The 27,552-nt window shown below is 39.4% G+C and overlaps 1 protein-coding gene across 4 annotated transcripts in view; it reads left to right on the plus strand.

The window, feature by feature from the left end:
* The window catches only part of LOC126354919 (uncharacterized), a 514,129-nt gene that overhangs the window by 428,947 nt on the left and 57,630 nt on the right, over positions 1-27,552 (plus strand). The window lies entirely within an intron of this gene.

Genomic DNA, 27,552 nt, shown 5'->3' on the forward strand with positions numbered 1-27,552 from the left:
GTGTGTGTGTGTGTGTGTGTGTGTGTGTGTGTGTGTGTGTGTCATCTATTTTCAACAAAGGCCTTGTTGGCCGAAAGCTTATCTGTGACAGTCTTTTTGTTGTGCCTATCTGGAACTCAGCATCTCTGCTATATGGTGAGTAGCAACTTTCTTTTTGATAATGCTGTCAATGTAACTCATCACCTGAAGAGCATCAAAAGTTAATAGAAAAGAATAAGTGTTACCTATAAGTCTTTTAAAAGCTGTCACCTATTTATTCATGTTTTTAAAAAAACCTATTTTGATTACTGACCAGCAAGATTTTGTTAAGTACTGTCAAAATTTTGTGACATGTACCAGAATATAAACTCTCATTCTTCATAAATACCGTAACTACAATATCTCATGTGCGTATTTATAGTAGTGCTCTAACCAGAAAGTTTCAATTCTTAAATTATTATCTGAGGACTATCAAGGTATATATGAGTTGAAGACATGCTTGTGGAAGCAGAAAGAAAAAAATGTGTTGTTGGGAGTACATTGCAGCTGAGTGTGTAGGGCTAATCTTATTCACAGTCTATATATACACAATCTGGAGGATAATGTTGAAAGTTCCTTGAGGTTGTTTGCCTACATATAGAGAAGGTGCAACTGTATAAAGTTGCCACAAAATGCAGAAATATCTACAGAAGATTAATGCTTTGTGCAGGATCTGTAGTTATCCTTGCTCTTAATGTAAACAATTATGATGTGTTCTATGCAGAGAGATAGAAAGACTCATTATTGTTAGGTTACATGAATGGCTTTAAGTAATTGGAAATCTAAACAGTAAAAAAATGTCTAGGAGTATACAACCATAGTGGAACAAAGCTGTAAAACTAAGGGCAGAAAAATCAGATTTCTGTTTGAAAATTTTCAGAAGATGTTGATTGATTCTTGAACATTGTTCTTCAGTCTGTGACAATTAGCAGATAAGATTAATGGAAGAGAGAGAGAGAGAGAGAGAGAAAATAACCAAAGAAGAGCGTCAAGTGTCATCACAGGTGCCTTTCGTAAACATCATGGAAATGCTCACCCAACACTGGTGACAGAAACTACAAGAGCGGCAATCTGTGTTCCAGGGAGGTTTACTCCTAAAGTTTTGAGACCATATGCTCCATTAATAGCATCATAGATATCTGGGCATATGAGGAGTTTTATCCAGAGTTATTCTATTTGCACATCATTTAGGAATCAACACGAAAGGAGAAAACTATTGTGATACTTGAAGAACCATCTGCCATACACAATAATGTGACCTGAGTAATATAGATGTAAACATCAAAAGAAATGGGAGTTAAAGGTAAGAAAAAGAAAGTAAGAACACTTTAACATGTTAGTTCATGTAATACCAGCCTAGTCAAGGATGTGCCTAACATTGTAAGAAAGTGAAATATATGTTACTCTGAATGAAAAAAACTCTATGAGAGTAAGATCTGTCTCCTGGAAAACAAGATTGTTTGACATTGATATAAGAGTAGGAGGAATTATTGTTTAATGTCCCATTGACAACAAGGTCATTAGAGATGGAGCACAAGCTTGGATTAGGGAAGGATGGGGAGGGAAATTGGCCGTGCCCTTTCAAAGGAACCATCCTAGCATTTGCCTGAAGTGGTTTTGGGAAATCGTAGAAAACCCAAATCAGGATGACGGGACGCAGGTTTGAAATGTTGTCCTCCTGAATGCGAGTGCAGTGTGCTAAGCACTGTGCCACCTCACTTGGTATTTATATAAGAATTCCAGGGTATTTTTATTAGTGTTGGAAACCATAACCACTAATAATGATATTATGGAAGTATTAACTGTTAATGATACACTGGAGGAAGGTGAAATAAATTTGGTGCAGTTCCAAATCAGGGCTTTATGATTTTAAAAATATTTGCAGCCCATACTTTCACAGGTAATGGTGATGTTTAGTAGCATCAGGTTATTGACCCACATCATGTCAATGATTGTCACGGAGTACCTCTTGCAGCTGGGTGCAGATGGTGATAGACACTGCGTGAGCAGAACAGGTGGTAATTATGGTTGCTCATTCCATCCGTGTTATGACAGGACACCGTTCTTTCTCACCTAGGCCAAGGAAACGGCATGGGTTCAGGCTCGGACATGTGTTAATCCAGGTCACCATTGGAACAGTCTGATCTCCGCACTTTGCTGTGTTGCTTATGTTCTATACCCAGAAGCTGCAGGCAATGGGGCTAGTGTGGCAACCAAACTTGATTACGTGCCAGGCCAAAGACTTCTGTCATGTCAGCATAGCCTTTCTAAAGCTTCTTACCTCAGAATAGCTTTCTGTTCACTTGGTCATAGATTTGAGCCCCCAAGTCAATAGATAGTGGTGCAACATGCCTCCCCTCTTTGGAAGATTGGGTGTACTCAATCACAAACTGATATTATTTCTGGAAATTACTTACAACAAAACTTACATTTTTACACTGGGAACCAGACTAGCACATGACTGGACATGCCGACAGTGCTTCGTAAGTGCCGCAGAAAATGAAATAACGAACACGTTAAAGACAAAAGAAAAAAATAATAAGAAGCGTGTTAACAGATGATGTAATATCAATCAATACAAAATATCAAGAACTTCTGAGAAAATATCAAGAGCTGGAAACTAAATGTAAAGCAGTGGATTGGAATTATCGCCTAACTCAAGACAACGCCGTTGTTAATAGTCATTCCGCGCAGAAAATGTGGCGTGTGCCGAAAAAAACAAACCAGCAAGAACTACTTGTAAGTACAGCCCCAGTGATACCATTATCAAACAAATTCTCAGCACTTTCAGCGGATTGTGTTAACACAATAGACATAAACAAACTGGAAAGTAATCACAAAACTCCCGCTAAAGAACCAAAAAAGAACTTGCCAACCTTAAGATGCACCAAAGGGCTTCTTCTGTATGCCGACAGTCATGCAAAAGATCTATCCAAACGTTTTCGTGAAAGTATGCCTTCCAAGCATTCAGTTTTCGCGAAAATCAAGCCTGCTGCAATGTTAAATGCAGTGGTGGATGAATATTACGACAGAAACAAGTCAATTGGACAAAGATGCTCATGTTGTGATTATTGGCGGGCGGCAACGACGAATACAAAAACGAAAGCAAGACAGACCTGCGAGGCTTCCGTAACACATTACCAAAACTATTTCAAATGAACATTGTCATCATAAACGTGCCAGTGCGACATGATTTACCACTGTGGTCGTGTGTAAACAAAGAGATTCAACACTACAATTCTGAGCTAAACAAACTGTGTGATAAATTTAGCCATGTACATTTGATAGACTTAAGTAAGATGAGTCGTGATGAACATACAAAACACAGATTCCACATAAACAGGAAAGGGAAGGCCAAGCTAGTTTCCCACATAAGCAAACTGTGTGAGAAAGACAGTGTGGAGAAAGCTCCAATTACTCTGGGGTGCAACAGGGAGACTTTTTTACAATAAAGGAGCATAATAATAGTTTTCAGGGATGTATTTCAGATATGACTGAGTCCTGTGCACGCAAAGAAAAACCAGGCTGTGAAGTAAGTGCTCAGTCATTGCAGGTCAGTTCCAAAAAACCAGTGTATACAAAATGCTGTAAAAGGTTAACTCAAACAATTTTGATTCATGTAAAATGGTAAATAAACAAGAAGGGATAACACCCTTAAAGTTAATGCACTTAAATGTGCAATATCTCAGAAACAAACTAGACATTCTACAAATATTCATAGAGGAACACTTGCCACATGTACTAGTTATAATGGAACATAGGCTAAAATGCAGTGAAATAATATACTATACATTAGAAGGTTACTTACTAGCAAGTAGTTATTGTAGGCAAAACCATAAAGCTGGTGGTGTGGCAATTTATGTTAATAAGGATGTAGAAGCTAAAAACTTTCCTTTCTTGAACACCACACCAAAGAAGGATCAATTAAAATGACAGGTATTTTACTCGACAGTAATGATCTTAAGTTACCAAAGCATAAAGTGATTGGAATGTATAGGCCATCAAATGCTGATGTAATGCTGTTTATGGATAAACTTAGTAGTGTTGCTGGTCAGACTGGTTCTAATGACCTTACTATATTAGGTGACTTTAATATAGATGCAAACTCAAATAGTATAGTAAACTTGAAACTCAGTGATGTACGGACCTCATACAACCTTGTAAATATAGTGAACTCTGACACCAGAGTGTCAGACGTGTTCCACTAGAATAGATTATGCTATAATCAACAAAGATGTTATAGATAAGGTAAATTACAGTAACTTAGATTTTCTTTATTCTGACCACTTCTGTCACGTGATAGAATACAAAAATTCAGTTGTGCCTAAAATAACAAAAATTGTGCTACAGAAACGAATGCTGAATACCTCAAATATTAATTCTCTTAAAGACAAACTAGCGAATGAGAAATGGGATTCTGTGTACCAGGTAAAAGGGTCGGATGAGAAATGGAATGAATTCTACTCAACCCTATTGCATCATTATGAATATATGTGTCCAGTCAGAGAAATCCAGAGGGTAGTTAAACACTGTCAAAATGAAAGTAATCCTAAACTAAAACTCCCAACAAATCTGATTAGGCTCAGGCTGCAAGTACATGATCTAAACCAGCTTTATAAAGCTACTACTGCGCAGGTTTTCAAGGAAAAATACAATAGGGCCAAGCAAACTTTTAAAACTGAAATTGTCAATCTAAGGAAGCAGATTAACAGCACAACAATAGAACAGTCTGGCAACATAAGCAAAGCATCTTGGAAGCTGATTGACAAATACCGAAAAGGTCCCAACAAGATGAACATGGAACCACTCAGCATAAGACATGATGGTAAAATTATAAAAAACCCAGATACTATAAGTAATATTTTTAATAACTACTACATTTCTGGTGAACAATCAATGCATATTACAGGTTCACAGATAGAGATCCGATGCCATCTCACCCAGTGTACCGAATTTGAATTTGTGGAAGTGAATGAGCAGGAGGTTCACAGGGCAATATACATGCCAAAGAAAAAAATTTCATCTGGATGGGATGGCGTATCCAGTGCTATTACTAAAGCATGCTTAAAAGAACTTTCTAAACCTCTTACTCACCTGATTAATTGCAGCATTAGAGGAAACATGTATCCAACGGTTCTAAAAATGAGTGTAGTGAAACCAGTGTATAAAAAGGGAAGTAAGGAAGAAGTCTCCAACTATAGACCAATATCATTAATTCCCACTTTTATTAAGATATTCGAAAGCATTATCCTTTCCCAACTAAGTGCCTTTTTCACAAAACATAAACTGCTTGTAGATTCACAGCATGGCTTCAGAAAAGAGATAAGTACAATCATAGCAGTTACACAGTTCATCCATGAAGTTTACTGTCTGTTGGACCAGAAGATGCAGACTGCAGGTATATGTTTGGACCTGACAAGAGCATTTGATACAGTAAACCATATGGTACTTCTTAAAAAGCTAAAATCTTATAGTATTGGGGATCAAGCCATGAATCTTCTAACATCTTCTGCATACAAACTAGATAATAAAATCATGAACGCCCAGTCCATCAGTGAACCTGTATTACAAGGTGTACCACAGGGCTCAATCCTTGGACCCTTCCTCTTCCTTATATATATTAACGACATTGCACAACCTATTAACTCCCATATTGTAAGCTAAGCAGATGACACATCAATCTTATTCTATGGGAGTGAATCTAAAGAACTAGAATCTCTTGCTACGAGTGGTGTAACAGAAGTAACAAAATACTTCAATGATCAGAGACTCAAGGTGAATGTCACCAAATCTCAACTACTGACATTTAAAACAGGCACTTCTCATCACAACAATATGAATAGTGTGTGTAATATCTCTGCAACAGAAAATGGAAACTGTAAATTCCTGGGTGTATATGTTATGAAAATTTGGGGTGGACATACCACATTAATTCCGTATGTGGAAAAGTCAGTAGTGCCATATATCTCCTCAGCCAACTCGCAAAGATAGTTCCTAGCCAAGCACTGAAATTAGTATATTATGGAACACTTTACCCCTTTCTCAATTTCAGAATTGAGCTATGGGGCTGTGCAGATGATGTACATTTAAAAAGAATACTACTACTACAGAAAAAAGCAATAAGACTTATGCATGGGATGGGACATAGAGATTCATGTTGTGAAGTGTTTGTGCAGCACAAATATCTGACAATATATTCTCTGTACATCTTCAACATAGTTGTATTTTTTATAAGTCAACCAACAGAAGCTATCAAGGGCAATGATTTACACGATCACAACACTAGAACAAAGTGTAACTATTTCTGTAACAGAACAATGTTAAAAATGACCGATAGGAGTCCATATATCAGTGGTTTGATTTGGTATTTATATTGGTGACCAATAATCCCTTAAATTAATTTACATCTTTGGTCCCAAAATTATCAACACAGATGGGCACTACTTGCTCACCATTTATTTCCCGTATGTGTGGAATACTCCTGCACATGAAACATTGTGCTTTATATAGCTTATCAATTCCTCTCAATGGTTCTACCACACATAATACGTTTACTTGTAATTCTGTTCCCACAGTCACCAAATGCAGTTGCCTTGTTTCTTGTGGTACTTATCAAGCAAGTCTATTCTTACTGATTTTTCGCACAAATTGATCCTTAAAGATCTTGCACACAGTTTACTGGTTTGTCTTATATGAGAGATGAACCATGTGGCAGCACATCAAGGACAACAGTTTCTCCCAGCTGGAGCAATGTTCCCTTCAGTTGTACCATGCATTGTACAACGTCAGTTGTAGCATGATGCTTATACATGAAATCTAGCCCTAGGATCATGCAGTACCCTCCACTTAAAGGGCAATCCTTCTAAATCTGAGCTACTTCAATGGATCATAATGTCCCCCCAAAAGCTATAGAAATGAGAAAGTTATTTAATGATCTCAGTTGTCTTGGGAGAGTCAGAAGTACTGTTCATTGTTTCCAAGTTGATCATTGTTTCTGCTCATGAGGTATTCAGTGTGTGCAGTTTTCCATCAAAGTCAACAATTTTATCAATTGTAAGGAAGCTGGACACAGCTGGTGTATTACACAGTGACAGTGGTAAACATAGACAGTCACTGAGTGCAGAGGTTATTGATAATGTCCAAAGACACTTGGAAAACTCTCCAAGGAAATGGTTGTGTCAATTGAGCCAGGATACAGGCATTTCATACAGCACATTTCAAAAATCTATGAAGTAATTGGCACTGCGATCATACAGAGTGCACATGAGGCAAGCATTGCAAGAAAGAGATCATGAGAAAAGAATGCGTTACTGTTGCTGGTTTCAGGGGTTTTTCATTCAGTGTCCAGACATTCTCTCCGTAATGTGGTTTAGAGATGAGGTTTGGTTCTATTAGTCCGGTTACATTCACATATAAAACAGCAGATACTGGGCTGGTGTAAATCCCCAAATCATCTACAAAAAACCACTGCAAGTTGAAAAAGTTGGAGTGTGTGTTGTTGTCAGCTTCCAGGACTGTTGGCTCGATTTTCTTTGATATGACTGTAGTCAGTACATTCTATATGGTCAACTTTGATACATCTATGGAGCAGCTGAATGACACTGAACTTAGAGAAGATTATTTCCAACAAGGTGGAACAATGTGTCACACATCTAACATTTCCATGCTACTTGAAACCAGTTTCTTTGGTGACCGAAAAATCTCAAAACTTCTGTGGTCCCCCCTGATCATCTGACCTATCCCCCTCCTGATTTTGAAAGCAGAATGTACAAGAGTAGACCACAGACAACTGCAGAACTCCATGAGACACTTACACTTGAAATAAGTAACAATGAGAAGGATACAGTCACACAATGTCGTGGAATATGGTGAAATGAGTACAGTTCTGCATTGATGCTGGTGGAGGGCACTTCCAGCATTTGCTGAGAGGACTTTGTATGTACTTCTTTGTCATGAGATCCAAACTTGCCACAAGCACATCAGTACCAATGTCTAATAAAAATGTATGTTCCCCACCATCTACTATGCCAAGCAAGCAACGTTCCACCATTACATATATTTTTGTAACATTGCCCCTAAGCAGACTTGGAGATCTTGTTGCTGTTTATCTGTTAATTATTTACTTTCTGTTCTTTCCATTATGTTCTTTACCTTTGTAGTGTCACTCTTGACGTCCCACTTTCCCTCATTTTTTACATTGTGGTTGATGTTCCTCCCTTCATGTGTGATTCTTCCATCCACAATGATAGCCCTTCATGTCAGCAGAAAAGACTTTCTTTTATTACTGACTGCCATTACTCTATCTATCTCCTCCAGTGCTGTAGGTATGGCTGTAGTGTCAGCCGTGTCCTTTGGAAATTTTGTGTGTACCCTTCTTGGCACAGTGTGAGTGTCCCCTTTGGTAATGCATCCAACACCCTTTAATCCACTTCCCGTAGAATGAGCCTATTTATTTCATCATTATCTATCAATTGAAAGATATCTGCACCAATATTCCATATCCTATCTACAAAATTCTCAACAGGTTTGTTTTGCACCTGTGGTTTTTATAGTATCTGCAGCTATTTAGACTCCTATATTGCTGTGCCAGACCTTTCTTGAGTTCGTCAACTGACTAAACATCCCTTTGGTCCTCATGGGACATAACATGAGTTTTCACATCTTTTGTGAAGTGCAACTTGATCATCTGCAACATCTGTTCATCTTTCCAAAATCCAAGCCTTGCAGCTGTTAGCAAGTTATCTGTAAAGACTTAGTGTATCCTTCCCTAACTTGCCCTAAAAAGAAGTAACTAGGCCTGTAACACAAGGTGGGAATGGTCAAATTGGACAAGGTTCTATCCTCTCTTAGAGCAGCCAACTTACGATGTAGTTCTGTATTATCTGCTCTCAATTGAGATATCTGATCCAGAAAAGATTTTACCACCTCCTGAGTGGTAACCATGTGTTTTTGATCCAATCATTATGAAGCCTTTATCCATTACACAAAAAACAACAGAAAAACGAAATGGGAACATCAGAAGTACAGTTAACTGTAATATTACTGTAACATTACACAGTCCTTGCACCTAATCGTGAGCCATGCATATTCCCAACACTGTCTAGCTTAGAGCCTTTATCTAGAGCATGTAAAGCTTGGATGTGTGTTAATCCATGTCACCAATATGACAACCTGATCCCTGCATTTTGCTGTTCTAACTATATTCTAGACCCCGAAAGCTGCAGGCAAAGGGGGCTATTATGACGAGATTTGCTCAAGTGCCAGCTGAGCCTTCCATCATGTGAGCACAGCCTCTTTACAGCTTATTGCATCCGTATTCAGTGACAGCTTTCTGTTTACTTGGCCATGGATCACAGCCATCAAGTTGAAAGGCAGAGGTGTAACAGCTAGAAGAAGAGAGAAAAAGCTTGAAGATTAGTGCAATTTTCTGATATTTTAACTATGCCTGTGTACCACCATTATTTGTGTGCAGAAGAATGCTTGCCTGTCTTCAATTTTTCATTATTACTTTCACACTGGAAATAACAGGAAATGCAGCGTTATTAGTGAAGCATAATTTGGTTTCAGTACTATCAGACATACAAACATACTTAAGAGAGTAGCAAAATTAAGTCTTTCAGCTACTTAACAAGGATGATTTTGTAATTAGTACATTAATAGACCCGTCCAAGACCATTAACACAATTGTTCATGACACAAATTTGAAGCATAGGGGAAAGAGGAGAATACAAATTCAGTTATATCTGTAAAATACACTACAGTGGCCAAAAATGTAATGAAGGGAGCAAGTAAATGAAAACAATTGATCCAGTTTGCTGAGAAACAACTGGTTCTTTCAGTTATAGCTTTAGGTATCTGTTGAATTATTCATTCATTCTTTTGAGTGATATTAGTTTGTGAGAGCAATGAACTGAATACATTCAGTTCAGTCAGTTGTAGTTTTACATTTGGCATGATTATTATTCATTCATTCATTCAACCAGTTTGTGGGAGCAATGAAATGAAAACAGTTGACACAGTCCATAGTAGTTTTGCATATTGACTGAATTACTCTTTTTTTGTTTTTCAAATGAAACTAGTCAAAAGTTTTTCTGCAAGTTGCACCATGTGTTCTTTCTTTCAGTTAAAACCACTCTTTAGTGTGTTAGTTGATGGAGATTATTATCTATTCATTCTTTTGAGGGAAGGCAGTCTATCATAATTTCATTGTTATCCCAACTGTCATCTCAGGGGGTTTGTCAAAGTTAAAATAAGGATTATTTATATTCATTTACTTATGTACTCAATAGACTAATTAATATTTTCATCATTTGAAATAGGCTAGTATACTGCTGTGGATGAAGTTGTTCCAGGTGTAATTAATACATAACTAATCAAGTACATGTACATGTCCATGTATAGTTGGCACTACAAAACTTGACATAAAAATTGCCTTAGAAAAAGATGAAGAAGAAGAAAAACACCACATTTTAGTGGCTGTTTGCATTCTGTTTTACTGGAAAAGTGTGGTAACGTCTAGTAATTAAAAAAAACATTTGAATATAGCCCTTAAACATGTATTCAGCTATATATTTTTGTGGAAGTTAAAAATATATTGTGCTGAAAATTATGTTATCAGCTACATACATAAAAATCAAGACCATTCACACAAAACTATTTACATTTTACAGCTTTTGAAAAGTAGTTTTAATCACATTCATGCATGGGTACTTCAATTTAACATTTAGTGTATCTTTAGCCATCATTGTAAACAATCTGTAACCACATTCACACTCTGTGGACAGTTGCGAGTGACAACTGGAGTCACCTGACCCCCTATACATTCAGTTCTCAGTGAAAACATCTGATCACATTGGTCTGTAAAATCATTATTTTTAACTGCAATCTATATTGTCAGTCATCACTTTTACTGTCATTCTGGTATTTGCTTTTTATTGATTGCAAGGAAGTAGCTTTTAGACCCATTTTTTCCATGTTTATGAATAGGGATTTAATCAATAGTGAACACTGTATATGCATCAAAATGTCAAAACCTCAGTGCTGAGGGAATGAAAGAAATCAAACAACTGGATGAAAAGTGGTGCTCAAGATAAATTCAATGTGGAATACAATGGCTGCAAGAATGATTCATACTCTAAAACTATAGTAATTAAAGAAATTCAAAGAAAGTTAACAAATGATGATAACTATTTCTCTTTAAAAAATGAAAAAAAAGCCCAGAAATGACAGTATATGCTTTAAAAGCAAGTGATTAAGCCAGCAAACAAATTAAAAAATGGTTTTTATATCCTTCTTGTTCATGTCATCTCAGTAGTTACCAAAAGAAAATGATTAGTGATGGTTGCAAACCAGCAGGAACAGACTCAGAGCTTCAATAAATTTAAATCACAAATTAATTGTTCATTTATTTAAACTTAAATTTATAATTTACAATAGTATCAGTTATTAACCTTTGAAAATCAAGCAAAAATCCATATTTAGAGAATCTTTTAAGAAAGCCAAACTTAGAGGCAGTTAGGGAAGTTCTCCTCATTTAAATTAGTGCTCAAATCTGGTTTTACAGGTGGGTATCACTCCAGCATATTCAAGTATGGCAGGAAATACACACTGTATCAATAACTAATTACAAAGATAGTTAGATGTAATTCTATCAAGCAAGCACAAGATTGTGATATTCTGCTAGAAAAACCATCATAGCCAGCAGAATACCTACATTTTAGGAACTTGATCAATTTTGTAATCCTCCTAGGAGCTTTATTTTGCAACTAATGTGTGTTGATGGCATTTTAAGTGTCTGCACAAATCAATCTAATGTATCTGTGTCTTACTGTTTTCAAGTGGGTGCAATGTTTGCTGCTGTTGTGAAGAAGTACTCAATGAATATAGTGACAAAAGATTTGAAAGTGTCACCATCTCTACCAGAGGTATTTTCTGGGGGCTGAATTTTATTTGGTTTGTCGCTCCTCCCATTTTATAAAATGTTCCGTATATATTGTCATAAAATGCAGCATCCTCGAGGACTAGGTTATTTAGGTGACAAGTGAGGTGACAAATAGTTCATCATTGTAGACTTGTATGACAACAAATTCAGACCAAATGAAAAGGGTCATAGTAAAAGTGCCCAAATAGTTGCATCAATACATGAATACCTCCAATTGGTGGCTACACAGGTGTGTATTCTTGCACACAAATGGTCATAAAGTTGCCAGATGGCATCCTCTGATAGATTGCCCCAAGCACCTTCAGCATTTTGTTGCAATTCAGCAAAGGTTCTGCTGGGCCTTGGTCAATGATTAGGCTTCTGCTTCATCATGTCCTAAATGTGTTCAGTTGGAGAGGAATCTGGTCATCTTGCTGAGCAGTGCAGTTGTTGTACACCACAAAGAGCTTGTTGCATCACAGCAGCCATATGTGCACATGTAATGTCATGCATAAAAAGCACATCACCTTCCTGTCAAAGAAATGGCAATAGCACCAGCATGGCAGCCTGTGGAATGTAAAGATCACTGGATACTTTACCTTGCAGAAACACCAGATGTGACTGGTGAGTTGTAACTGATGCCCCCACCATGTTATGAAGCCTGGGAGGGAACATGTGTGTCATTTGTGAATGTATTCTGGAGTACGCAACTCACCAGGTCCACACCATACATGTCTACATCCATCACTCACATACAGACAGAACTTACTCTCATCACTGAAGATAACAGAGCACCAGTCCACTCTCTGGTCAGCTCTTTTATGACACAAGGGTAACTATGCTCAGTGGTGTTGTATAAGAGGTAGCCTGGCCAGATGTACCACATGATCATAATTCTGCTTCAAACAGACTGTTCTCAGTGGTCTCTGATGACACAGCAAGTGCAGCAGGTGCTCAGATTTCATCCCAATCTGTACTGCGTAGACATCCAGAACCTAGTCTACAAGTCTGGAGATGTTCCCCAGGCTACTGCTGAAAGTGGTGACACACAATTGACACATTGTGCCCAACATGTGCAGAAATCCATTGATATGCCCACCTTGCTTCCTGCAGGCCCATAACATGACCTTTTCAAATGGCTGAAGCTGTTCAGTGGGAGTACATACTTGTGAGTGGGGCATGGCTGTACATTAGAGTGAATGTTGCATACTCTGTTCACCTCTAAACTCAGCACAGTTACTGTCCGTAAAGTAAAAACAGAGTGAGCACCATCTGATTTGCTGATGACCATGAAAAATGGAGCACTAAAACTACATCCATTCACTATGCATGTATTATGCTGTGATGCCACTGAATGCAGTCTCGAGGGTGTTGCACATTTTATTTCTGGCATTGTAGCTTTTACCTTATTTTTGACCATAGTACAACACTTCTTAAAATTGTAATTCATTCGAGGGAGCATGCTTCAACTATTATGATTTTTATTATATGTCCTGTAGTTCACAGATAGTAAAATTGCAAGGGGAGTTAATGACTGGGCCAGTACTACCTTCAGAGGGTGAGATTGCAAGTTCTTGCTGAAAGAAACATTGAAAACACTTTAGGTTGGTGATGGCTGGAAAAGAGGGGTAGGTTATCAGACCCTAGTTAGAAGTAACCCACTTGTATTGAGGACTGGACTGACAAAGATGAAGACTAAGTCCTTAGAGAGAGTAGGAAATACTGGCATGAAACAATGCATATCTACAGGAAAGAATTCTGAATTAACCTGTCAGTCATCATCATACTAGGGACTAATTGCATGTGATATCTCACAGAATTGTGTCTTGGGGTACTTACTTTTTCTTGCATGTATTACGGTCCTTACATCAGTAACATCACTAGATGTTAATCTTTTTTGCAGGTGATACAAACAATAAAACTATAACAACGAAAACAATTAATTTTTGACAATATAATGTAATTGCATAGATAAAAAATCTACTCACCAAGTGTCAGCAGAACGTGCACATAAAAGAGGGTTAGAAGGAACCTCTGGTTCCAAAAGCTTGCATAATTATAACCTTTTTTTATGTCCGCACTCTACTGCTGTTGGTGAGTAGATTTTTTTAAACAGTAAACTATTATCAAATGAAATGTAGTTTTAGAAAGAGCAGTCAATGAAATATTCATGTGCTTTAATAATTGGTTCCTAGCCAATTCTTTGTCCCTAAGCTTTGAAAAAGAGACACAATATGCAGTTCAGAACATGTAAGAGGATTCACCCTCATATGTCAAAAATATTATGACAAGCAGATAGAGGAGGCTGACAATAAAAATTAATGGAATTACAACTTGATTATAAATTCAGTTGGGAGAACTGCTGAAATGCTTAAACATTTTTTTGTTGTCAGTCTTTGCTGATACAATAATAAAAAGCCTGAAAACTTCACTTACTTCCATTCCTTAATTTCATATTGCATCATTTTTGTTGGAGCTTATAAGAACTATAAAATTTACCGTATCTGTAATGTCAGTTATTTGTTGTGTAAACTCTGGAATATCTTGCAGAAGCCTGTTCAAGGAACTGGTAATACAAACAACTGCTTCATGAAATTTGTCACGAATAATAAATCTCTTGCTCAGATCAACAGCTTAGTCCATGGACTCAATATTAGAATTAAGAATAATGTGCTTCAAGATTAAAAGTCAGTTACTTTGGTTGTCAAAGGTGTCAGTTATTCAGGAACGCATTTTCAGTGTTTTTCTGCTAAAAGGAGCCTAAAGGATTTCTTGGAGGCCAAATTCCTGTACTCCACTGACAAATTTACTAGTAGATCCTGTTGATGTGTAAACTATTGTATTTAACTAGGAAAATCAAGATATCTCCCTTGGCTAATTCAGCTGGCTGCAAAAGCCGGCCAAGCCAACTGAAAAAGTTATGCAACAATGCATGCCAGTATGGCGAGAACTGCCGTCCAGGCTCCGAGTCAGTTGCTGCATGTTGTCGCCAAGCCAGGTGATCAGAGTGCCAAAGTACTGACACAGCAGAAAGATGGAGTGAGCACTGGGCAGGTGGCCTGATTAACCTCATGCTCAGGCTGTGGTTCTAATGTGACTTAAATGGAAGAAGCTGGTGCTATAACAGAACAAGCATTAGCCAGGCCCATATAAATATTTCTAATTTTCAGTTAGTACTTCAGTCTGCCATTATCCAGCTATGAGGAGGGATCTATAACACTCCACAGTCTTTGCATCTATTAAAGTACAAGTTACATGGATCTAGACATCTCCCACTGACCTAGATGTTACTAACTGCATCGCTGTAGTCATGCAAAGTTGAATTTGTGGACTTGGTGCTCTGTATCCAGAGTGCATCTTGGTGGCCTCTGCTTCATGCCTGGGGGCTTGCAGCCACTCATCTGCTTCCACTTCTGCAGGCAAACTACCTGCACTGTTCCTGTGGGTAGACATACCTGATGGTGGTTGCTTCTTCTGCACACATCTTGTTCACCTTGGCCACCTACTTCTGAGGCTGCTAGGGGCAAATGGACGGTATGGGTGATGCAGTGTGCCAACTCTGTGAAGTCAGTGGTCTTGTGGTGTTACTGGTACTTTGTTTTTATTTATTTTGCGTATGGCATTTAACTACATTTCATTACTGGATCACGTTATTCTACATTACATATATTCACAGACAAACATCTAGTCCTTGTATATATTCAGTCGATTTTTGGGATGCCATGAGGAATTCTTCAAAGTTCCTACTGAATGCTCTGGCACTGAATTCTTCTCTGATGTGTTGGATGGTCTGCTTAGGTACACGACAGTCGCATGCTCGTGCAGACAGTGGTCCCCATTTGCAGAGTGAGTCAGTACATCTTCCATGCCCGGTTCTTAGTTGGTTCAGAGTTGACCAGATCTTGTGGGGATGATCAAACCAAGGAACTGCCTCAGTAATACAAGGTATTAGGTGACAAGTTGTTGGGGCATTTTGGAGCCATTCTCTTCTCCAAGAGTTGATGTCAGCCCCAGTGGGGCTGTTGAGAGAGAGAGGAGGATGTCTTGACTGAAGCTTCTTGATTCTCAGATCAGGTTCTAACAACCCTACCACAGCAAAGGTCAAAATTTTAATAACGATTGTGGTGTTCCTCACACTGCTAAATACTGCATTTTCAGGCAATATCAGTCATATTATGTGGCAGGTGTCATTAGAGCACAGTTAATAGTCATTCATGTAATAATGAAAAAACTAGGCACTCATCTTTTTGTGTTTCCAACGCTGGTCTCGTATTATCATGGCTCAATCATTGAAAATCTAGGTGGTTATGATTCCAAGCTCGGATGCAAAGAGGCCTAGGTTTTATTCTGCTATATTCAAAAGTTTTGTAGATGCACTTCACAAACCATTCTTGGAGATTACGCTTTTGTTGAAAACATCTTCCTCACAGCCACTGTTAAAGTTCACATTTTATAAGTAGACTACAATATGCGTCTTTCCAACATGATATCCAAGACTTGACTTTCTCAACGTCCGACTTTCTAACAAGTTAACGACTAACTAACTATCGCTTACGCGCCCAAAAATCAGAGCTACAAGTACATCAAAGATCATAGTGACAAAAGAAATAATACACATAAGAATAATATCATTGCAATATAAACATATCAATGTATCAAAAGTGAAATCAAATCTGAATGTTGTCGCGGAAATATGTTAAGTAGGTAACAGAAATACAGTAGAATATTACTGGCATTGATAGGTGCAGGTGAGGTACCATAATGGTTACGTAATTCAAGTACCATTACAAGGTACAGTGATGTGTACTGGTAGTTCAAGGTTTGCTTTGATCTTATTGTATTCCCTGACCAAGGCTGCTTCTCTTCGCATTTTTGGGGGTGGCATACGGCTCAGGACAGGTAGCCATATGTTAGGTGTAGACTTAACGGTTCCTGAAATAATGCGTATGGTGTTGTTGAGTTCAACATCGCTTTTGTTTGCATGGCTACTGTTTAGCCATACTGGTGCACAGTACTTCACCACAGAGTATACTAGGCTCAGTGCAGATGTCCTCACGGTTATTGCTGTTGATCCGCAGGTGGTTCCGCAGAGTTTGTGGATGAGATTGTTTCTTGTTCTCATATTGGCAGCTGTTTTTTTAAGGTGCAATTTAAATGACAAGATTCTGTCTTAACATGACCCCTAGGTAGCTTGGCTCCTTGTTGTGGCTGAGACGTTTGCATTAGGCCTAAGCCTCCATTTATGGAAGTATGCTGCCAGGACAGACAGCTCGGATGGCAGAGTTTCTTCAATTGTATCAAAATTGGAGCTGCTTGTTGCAATGGCCCAGTCATTAGCGTAGCCAATCATGTTACCATTGAGCTTTGTCACTTTTTGACGGGGGTTATTTTCACCAGTTTATAGAGTAGGCCTTGTCTCCAGATGGTATCATAAGCCAATGAAGGGCACAGATGTTTTTAGTTTCTTTTGGAATCCCACTTCAATATGTGTTGTAAGGGCCAGGACTTGATCTGCACAGCTTTGGTTTGTATGAAAGTTGGCTTGTTCTACTGGGATGGCTGTGAATATTGTCTGACCGATCCTGGTAAGTAGTACTGATTCCAAAAGTTTGTACACCATGCTAAGCAGTGCTGTGGGCTGATAGTTTTGCTAAAGATTTCCCGTTTTACCTGGCTTTAGGAGGGCGATTATCTTGACATGTTTATGTTCTTGGGATATGTTTCCTGTCTGCAGAACGAATGTGATGAACTTTGCTAACCATATTATCTTATATTTTCCAGACTTGATAAGAAACTCTGGTAGGATGTCATCTGAGCCAGGGGCCTTACCTGATTTTGTGTCCTTTATTGCTGCTGAGATCTCTTTGGGGGTAATGTCTTACGAATACGTAGTGTCAACACTGGCTGTTGCTTTTAGCTGTTAATTTTTAATGTGTATTGTTGTTTCTCAGTGGTTTCCCCCTTTACATGTTTCAACAATGTTCAAAGCAATTTTGTTAGGTGTTGTGGAGCTTTCTTCTCAAGTGATATGGCTGACTACTCCTAGCAGGGACCATTCTTTTCTGCTGGAAGTCCATAGTCTGAGTAGTCTCCATCCACTTATGTCATCTTGCAGTATCAAGGCTGTGCATGAGTTCATCTGCTATTCCTCTGTCACTGCTGCTTTGGTAGTCATACAGTTCCTCACATTTCTTGCCCCAGCCTGGAATTTATTCTTTGCATTATTCTCTAGGTATGTGCTTTTGCTGTGCTGATGACTGCGCCCACAAATCTTTTATAGGTATCAGCAGATGGCGGGATCCATCCCAGGCATTTATCAAGGTATTCAGAGTAAGCTTTCCAATCCTCTTTTTTTAGGTTCCATCTGGGTCGCCTGTAGGGAAACCACATCAATGTTACACTTAGTCAATAACATTTGAAGAATTTGGCATTTGGTTTTACTAATGTCCTCAATATTCATTTGGCATATTTTAATACTTGTTCCAAGTTTCCTAGATGTTGGCCCTGAGAATGGCTTTTGATGTGATTATGAGTCATTTACTCTTGGTTATGTACTTCTCAAGTAGCCAGGAAATCTAGAAAGATTGTCTGGCTGCCAGTTTTGTTGCCTTCTTAGCACCACCCACAGGTCAAGTGTGGGGCAAATTTCAGGGTTACACCCATGGATGTGAAGCAACTGGTACTGAATAACTGTTTCTCTTGGCTGTCACCTGCCTGCAGCTGTGAGCCATGTGCTGGCCAGCACCTACCTCAGTGGGGATGTACTGCTGACACCTATATCTACATCTACATCCATACTCCACAAGCCACCTGACGGTGTGTGGCGGAGGGTACCTTGAGTACCTCTGTCGGTTCTTCCTTCTATTCGAGACTCGTGTTGTTCGTGGAAAGAAGGATTGTCAGTATTCCTCTGTGTGGGCTCTAATTGCTCTGATTTTATCCTCATGGTCTCTTCACGAGAAGGAGGGAGCAATATACTGCTAGACTCCTCGGTGAAGGTATGTTCTCGAAACTTCAACAAAAGCCTGTACCAAGCTACTGAGTATCTCTGCAAGTACTAGCTGTCTTTTGGAGAGATGTCACAACTACTGATGTATACTGAATGATAATTGTATAGTTGGTCAGTGCTTTTTTTGTGGCAGTTCACTGGGTGTCTTATCACGCACTCACTGCTCGCCGTCACCCTGGGGTGGTAGTTCATTGTCATCCGGACCTCAATCTGCCATCACAACCACCACAACCGCCCATCACAACAGACAGGCAACCTGCCCATTACAATACAATTAATAATATCGAATGTCATGAGTGTGCACATAAGATTTGACTTGCACTTCTTAATTGTAGTAATGTGATCAATATAAATAAGTGATGCATACTGCATTCTGTTCATGTTGCATGACTGCAGTATCTCAAGAATTATATCTTGTCTACCTCTGTATGTACACATATGGTATGAAGGTAACAACTCTTTGATACCTTGTGGATGGACCCTTTCTCAAACCCGAGTACACATACACACAAAGTCAAATGCCCACCCACCCATCCACACACACACACACACACACACACACACACACACACACACACACACACACACACACACACAGAGCTAGAATGCCCTATCACACTGCAGCTATACAGGTGTGTGTGTGTGTGTGTGTGTGTGTGTGTGTGTGTGTGTGTGTGTGTGTGTGTGTGTGGTGGGTGGGTGGGTGCGCGCGCACACATGCTTGAGAAAGTATTTGTCCTCTAAAGCTAGTGGAGTTTCCAGTCTTGTTTGTCTGTCTACCAATGACTCCATGCCTTTATTATTTGGTGAGTTGTTGTTACTGCCAAATTATTTGCATTCAATGTATATGTTTGATGGTATTGATAACTTTCTTACTTCTCTGCGAATGAAAATATATTTCAGAGTTTGATGAGGACCATTTTAAGTTGGATCTGTGGAAATAATATTAGCATGTTTTTTTCTGAATATTGTGCTACACATTCTTGTTTTTTGACAAGTTATATATAGTTGAGGCCCTCCTTGCTGTGGATCTATGGAATAAAAAGTATCTCTAATCTGATCTTTCTCTTGTAAGCACATGGGACACATGTATGTAACTCATCTGCCACCCAAAAAGAAATAGTTATATTTTCTGACAGTGCAAATATTATAATTAAGCCTGGAAAACCTTCAAAACTAAAAAAAATGTTCATGAAATTTTCTTGAAAATTATTAACTAGTTGTGTAATGCTACCAGCAGACATCACTATGGAAACCAAATAGCTGGTGCAATGTTATTGTCAAACCACTGTAGTGCCACAACCCAGAGGCTGCTGGACATCACGAGTGAGTCCTTGCTAGGTTGTGTACAACTCATCTTTAACATGCTATTAACACTAGTAGTGTGCATCTCTGAAATCATCATTCAAAATGTGCACCACAGTCACAATGACTCTCAATTATTTTTGCCAGAAAGTAACATATTTTATAATGAAATTAGACTCTCATGTACTGAACTCATTGTATTTCACATCTCTCATGTACTTTTTCAATCAATATTAGTATTAATAAATTCACAATTCGAGACTAAGTAAAAACTGGTGCAGAAACTTTTCAGTGAAGAAACCTGAAAGTCAATCTGGACCTAAATACTTTATTTGCATTTTATTAGATGAAGATGCTATTCATTTTACAAACTGCACATATTACATGAATATTTTGAGGTATTATATATATTTCGTTATTTCAACACTCTTGGAATACAAACCACAGTGTTATTGGCAGCTGGCAGGCTGTGTTCCAACAATAACCACTCTTACTATGGATGACTGTATTTTCTTCATTGCTCTTTGAAGATTTGGTAGACAGGGGAGTTTTGCCATTGTCCATAACTGCTGGGGAAGCATAAGCTTCAGAATCACTTCCATCACGAAAGTCACTTATGCCACATTTAAAATTATGTTCTTCTACAATGCTTCCCACATAGCACCTTCTGTTAGTAAAATTTCATTTCTACATGCCATTTTCACATAAATGAACTTCACACTCAGTGACAGGACAGTTACACAATGAGTACAAGAGAGTCACAATGACCATTAAAAATATTTCTGTCAAACTAATTAAACAACAGTGTCTCTCAACTTCAAATGACCGTCATATACTAGGTTTCATTCAATGCTGAATTTATGTTGGTGGCAGTGGGCTGCATATATGCTGTGGCACATGCATATTAATGAACCAAAAACTCCGGGTCAGAGTGTCCCTTGTGTGTGCATCTAGGGTTAAGGATAATATTTGAGGGAAAAATCAATAAACGAAGCAGAATACTCTAAATCTTGGGGATTTGTATGTATAAGAATCTGAACTAGAAGTCACACATTATAGATCTTCTGGAACATCTAAACTATGATAATTATGCATTACAGATGATAGCAGACTCTCTATATGAAAATGTCAACAAGTTGGCTTATGTTTCCAGGGCTCTTGGGTGTTCAGTTGGATGCAATTGTTGAAGTCCCACAATATTTCAGCAAATAACCTTTCCACCATCATCAGTTGGTTCTGATGGAATGGTTTGTCTGCTCATTGTCGGTGTTATTTGTGTCTGTCAATCGGGCATCAATTCCCTGCGCTGTCGATCCAATTGCAGAAGCTGACGCTCCAATTGTGAATGCCAATGCTCTGATTGCACATGCGACAATGCTCCGATTGTGGCCGCCGACAACCCATTTTCAGGCGACGACCCCGGTCCATGTCGTCCCCGGCATCGAGCTGGGTGGTGGAAGATGCAAAATCCCGTGGAGCATCTGCAGCAGCCGTTGTGGAAGGATTTTGTGTTTGCTTGAGGCATGACTCCTTGATGGAGCTAAGTAAGGGTTTCCATGCCTTACTCAGTTGCAAACCTGTGTCTCGGTATATGAAATTGTCTCGGTATATGAAATTGTCTGTTATATGAATTTCAATGGCCTTCTTGAAGATGCTGTCCTTGTAGAAGCTGGTAGGAGCCAGAATCTTGGTCTCTTTGTATTTTGCATTGTGTCCAGTTTCCAAGCAGTGTTCTGCCAGTGCTAATTTGTTGGGCTGGCCTAGGTGCGTGTGGCATTGGTGTTCTTTGCAGCGGTCTTTGACTGTTCAGATTGTGTGACTGATGCAGGATTTGCTGCAACCACGTGGAATACTATATATGCCCACTCTTTGAGGCCAAGCCCGCTTTTCCCTGTCCCCAGTAAGGCGCATATCTTGGATGGTGGTTGGTAGATCATGTCAATTTCGTGTGGTTTTAGCAGTCTCCCAGTTTTTGACGCCATGTTGCCTGCATATGGTAGAAAGGTAAGGACTGGTTCCTTATCTTTAGACTGTTCTTCATCCTGGTTTCTGCTGTGTTTCTGTCATCTGAAGGCTGTCTGGATCTGTCTACTGCTGTACCCGTTCTTGATGAACACATTTTCTAGGTGTTTTGAGTTCTTTGTGCAGATTTTGTTAATCCAATATTGAGTATGTCCATTGACCAGTGTGTTGAGCATCTGACTGAGTTGTGCAGTATGGTGGCAACTCGAGGCATGTAAATTATAAGTCCACATGAGTAGGGTTGTGGTACACACTATGACCCAGTGTTCCATTTGATCTTCGCTCTACAAGTACATCAAGACATTTCCCTTCTTTCTCGACTACCTTGGTGAACTGTATGTTGTCATGGACGGAATTTAGATGTTCTAAAAATGTCTGCAGATGATCAAGTCCATGGTTCCAGATGACAAATGTGTCGTCCACATATTGGAAAAAACACTCAGGTTTCCGTTCGGCTGCTTGTAGTGCCTCCTCTTAAAAACTGTCCATAAATAAGTTGGATACCACTGGTAAGAGAGGGCTCCCCATAGCCACACCATTGGCTGTTCATAGTATTGGCCATTGAAGACGACATAGCCACTTCCATACTCGAAAAGGGCCTCAACTTTGCACCAATGCCAGCTTCACCTCCCCTCTACTGAGATCATTTCCGCAGTGGAACAGGTGGTCCAGGGCTTAACCGAGGACGAGGCTCAAGAATTCAGGAGGGAAACATGTCAGATTCTCTCCAAGGTGAAACCAACCACCAGCAACATTTCACAGGAAGAAAGAGTGGCATTTTGGGCCCTCACGGAAGACAGAAAGACTGTTGTCCTACTTGCTGACAAAAGAAACACCACAGTCGTTCTCAACAAATGGGACTATGAACAGAAGATACTCCAACTACTTGACGACCCGGCATACCAGAAGAGCAAGATGGACCCAACCAACAGGATACAACTAATCACTGCCACCCTACTGAAAAATGATGGAATTGAGGAGAAGGATATCAAGAGACCCTGACAGCACTCCACAGTAGCTCCAAGAATATACAGCCTCCATACGAAACATAAGGAAGGGATGTGTCCTATTGTCAGCAACATAGGGGCACCCACGTATCCTCTCGCACAACACCTGGCAGGCCTGCTCAGGCCATATGTGGGAAAGAGGGAGCACCATACTTGGAATGCAACAGACTTCATTCGTCGTCATCAGGAACTGACTCTATGAGAAACAGACATCATAGTCAGCTGTGATGTCGTGTCACTCTTCACATTAATCAGCGAGAAATTCGGTCCCAAGTTGACACAACTTTTCCGGCTCGTACTTACATCCACCTACTTCATTTTCAACGGCCAATACTATGAACAGACAATGGTGTGGCTATGGGGAGACCTCTCTCACCACAGGTAGCCAAATTATTTATGCAGAGTTTCAAAGAGGAGACACTACAAGTAGCCGAACAGAAACCTGGGTGTTTTTCCAATACGTGGATGATCCATGTACCTGATCATCTGCAGACATTTTTAGAACCTCTAAATTCCGTCCATGACAACTTATGATTCACCATGGAAATCAAGAAGGAAGGGAAATTACCCTTTCTTCATGTACTTGTAGAGCGAAGATCAAATGGCACACTGGGTCATTGCGTGTACCGCAAGCCTACACATATGGACTTATATTTACAAGCCTTGAGTTGCCACCATCGTGCACAACTCAACGGAATGCTCAACACACTGGTCAGTGGACATACTCGATATCGGATGAACAAAATCTGCACAAAGAACTCAAACACCTAGAAAATATGTTCCGTAAGAATGGGTCCCCCCCATGAACCATGGACCTTGCCGTTGGTGGGGAGGCTTGCGTGCCTCAGCGATACAGATGGCCGTACCGTAGGTACAACCACAACGGAGGGGTATCTGTTGAGAGGCAAGACAAACGTGTGGTTCCTGAAAAGGGGCAGCAGCCTTTTCAGTAGTTGCAGGGGCAACAGTCTGGATGATTCACTGATCTGGCCTTGTAACATTAACCAAAACGGCCTTGCTGTGCTGGTACTGTGAACGGCTGAAAGCAAGGGGAAACTACAGCCGTAATTTTTCCCGAGGGCATGCAGCTTTACTGTATGATTAAATGATGATGACGTCCTCTTGGGTAAAACATTCCGGAGGTAAAATAGTCCCCCATTCGGATCTCAGGGCGGGGACTACTCAAGAGGACATCATTATCAGGAGAAAGAAAACTGGCGTTCTACGGACCGGAGCGTGGAATGTCAGATCCCTTAATCGGGCAGGTAGGTTAGAAAATTTAAAAAGGGAAATGGATAGGTTAAAGTTAGATATAGTGGGAATTAGTGAAGTTCAGTGGCAGGAGGAACAAGACTTTTGGTCAGGTGACTACAGGGTTATAAACACAAAATCAAATAGGGGTAATGCAGGAGTAGGTTTAATAATGAATAGGAAAATAGTAATGCGGGTAAGCTCCTACAAACAGCATAGTGAACACATTATTGTGGCCAAGATAGATACGAAGCCCACACCTGCTACAGTAGTACAAGTTTATATGCCAACTAGCTCTGCAGATGATGAAGAAATTGATGAAATGTGTGATGAGATAAAAGAAATTATTCAGGTAGTGAAGGGAGACGAAAATTTAATAGTCATGGATGACTGGAATTCGTCAGGAAGAAAAGGGAGAGAAGGAAACATAGTAGGTGAATATGGATTGGAGGGGGGGGGGGGGGGGGGGGGAAGAAATAAAAGAGGAAGCCGTCTGGTAGAATTTTGCACAGAGCATAACTTAATCATAGCTAATACTTGGTTCAAGAATCATAAAAGAAGGTTGTATACATGGAAGAATCCTGGAGATACTAAAAGGTATCAGACAGATTACATAATGGTAAGACAGAGATTTAGGAATCAAGTTTAAATTGTAAGACATTTCCAGGGGCAGATGTGGACTCTGACCACAATCTATTGGTTATGAACTGTAAATTAAAACTGAAGAAACTACAAAAAGGTGCTAAATTAAGGAGATGGGACCTGGATAGACTGAAAGAACCAGAGGTTGTAGAGTGTTTCAGGGAGAGCATAAGGGAACAATTGACAGGAATGGAGGAAAGAAATACTGTAGAAGAAGAATGGGTAGCTTTGAGTAATGAAATAGTGAAGGCAGCAGAGGATCAAATATGTAAAAAGATGAGGGCTAGTAGGAATCCTTGGGTAACAGAAGAGATAATGAGTCTAATTGATGAAAGCAGAAAATATAAAAATGCAGTAAATGAAGCAGGCAAAAAGGAATACAAATGTCTCAAAAATGAGATCAATAGGAAGTGCAAAATGGCTAAGCAGGTATGGCTAGAGGACAAATGTAAGGATGTAGAGGCTTATCTCACTAGGGGTAAGATAGATACTGCCTACAGGAAAATTAAAGAGACCTTTGGAGAAAAGAGAACCACTTGCATGAATATCAAGAGCTCAGATGGAAATCCAGTTTTAAGCAAAGAAGGGAAACGAGAAAGGTGGAAGGAGTATATAGAGGGTCTATACAGGGGTGATGTTCTTGAGGATAACATTATGGAAATGGAAGAGGATGTAGATGAAGATGAAATTGGAGATGAGATACTGCGTGAAGTGTTTGACAGAGCACTGAAAGACCTAAGTTGAAACAAGGCCCCGGGAGTACACAACATTCCATTAGAACTACTGACAGCCTTGGGAGAGCCAGTCCTTACAAAACTCTACCATCTGGTGAGCAAGATGTATGAGACAGCTGAAATGCCCTCAGACTTCAGGAAAAATATAATAATTCCAATCCCAAAGAAAGCAAGTGTTGACAGATGTGAAAATTACCGAACTATCTGTTTAAGAAGTCACAGCTGCAAAATGCTAATGCGAATTCTTTACAGACGAATGGAAATACTGGTAGAAGTGGACCTCGGGGGAGATCAGTTTGGATTCCGTAGAAATGTTGGAACACGTGAGGCAATACTAACCTTATGACTTATCTTAGAAGAAAGATTAAGAAAATGCAAACCTACGTTTCTGGCATTTGTAGACTTAGAGAAAGCTTTTGACAATGTTAACTGGAATACTCTCTTTCAAATTCTGAAGGTGGCAGGGGTAAAATACAGGGAGTGTAAGCTATTTACAATTTGTACAGAAACCAGATGGCAGTTATAAGAGTCAAGGGGCATGAAAGGGAAGCAGTGGTTGGGAAGGGAGTGAGACAGGGTTGTAGCCTCTCCCCGATGTTATTCAATCTGTATGTTGAACAGGCAGTAAAGGAAACAAAAGAAAAATTTGGAGTAGGTATTAAAATTCATGGAGAAGAAATAAAAACTTTGAGGTTCGCCGATGACACTGAAATTCTGTCAGAGACAGCAAAGGACTTGGAAGAGCAGTTGAACGGAATGGACAGTGTCTTGAAAGGAGGATATAAGATGAACATCAACAAAAGCAAAAGGAGGATAATGGAATGCAGTCAAATTAATTCGGGTGATGCTGAAGGAATTATATTAGGAAATGAGACACTTAAAGTAGTAAAGGAGTTTTGCTGTTTAGGGAGTAAAATAACTGATGATGGTCGAAGTAGAGAGGATATAAAATGTAGACTGGCAATGGCAAGGAAATCGTTTCTGAAGAAGAGAAATTTGTTAACATCGAGTATAGATTTAAGTGTCAAGAAGTCGTTTCTGAAAGTATTTGTATGGAGTGTAGCCTTGTATTGAAGTGAAACATGGACGATAACTAGTTTGGACAAGAAGAGAATAGAAGCTCTTTCGAAATGTGGTGCTACAGAAGAATGCTGAAGATTAGATGGGTAAATCACATAACTAATGAGGAGGTATTGAATAGAATTGGGGAGAAGAGGAGTTTGTGGCACAACTTGACAAAAAGAAGGGACCGGTTGGTAGGACATGTTTTGAGGCATCAAGGGATCACAAATTTAGCATCGGAGGGCAGTGTGGAGGGTAAAAATCATAGAGGGAGAACAAGAGATGAATATACTAAGCAGATTGAGAAGGATGTAGGTTGCAGTAAGTACTGGGAGATGAAGAAGCTTGCACAGGAAAGAGTAGCATGGAGAGCTGCATCAAACCAGTCTCAGGACTGAAGACCACAACAACAACAACAAGAATGGGTACAGCAGTAGACAGATCCAGACAGCCTTCAGATGACGGAAACACAGCAGAAACCAAGATGAAGAACAGTCTAAAGATGAGGAACCAGTCCTTGCCTTTCTACCATATGCAGGTAACTCAAAAATTGGGAGACTGCTAAAACAACACAAAATTGAC

This window comes from Schistocerca gregaria, chromosome 1, assembly GCF_023897955.1.
Source record: "Schistocerca gregaria isolate iqSchGreg1 chromosome 1, iqSchGreg1.2, whole genome shotgun sequence".
In the NCBI taxonomy this organism is placed as follows: domain Eukaryota; kingdom Metazoa; phylum Arthropoda; class Insecta; order Orthoptera; family Acrididae; genus Schistocerca; species Schistocerca gregaria.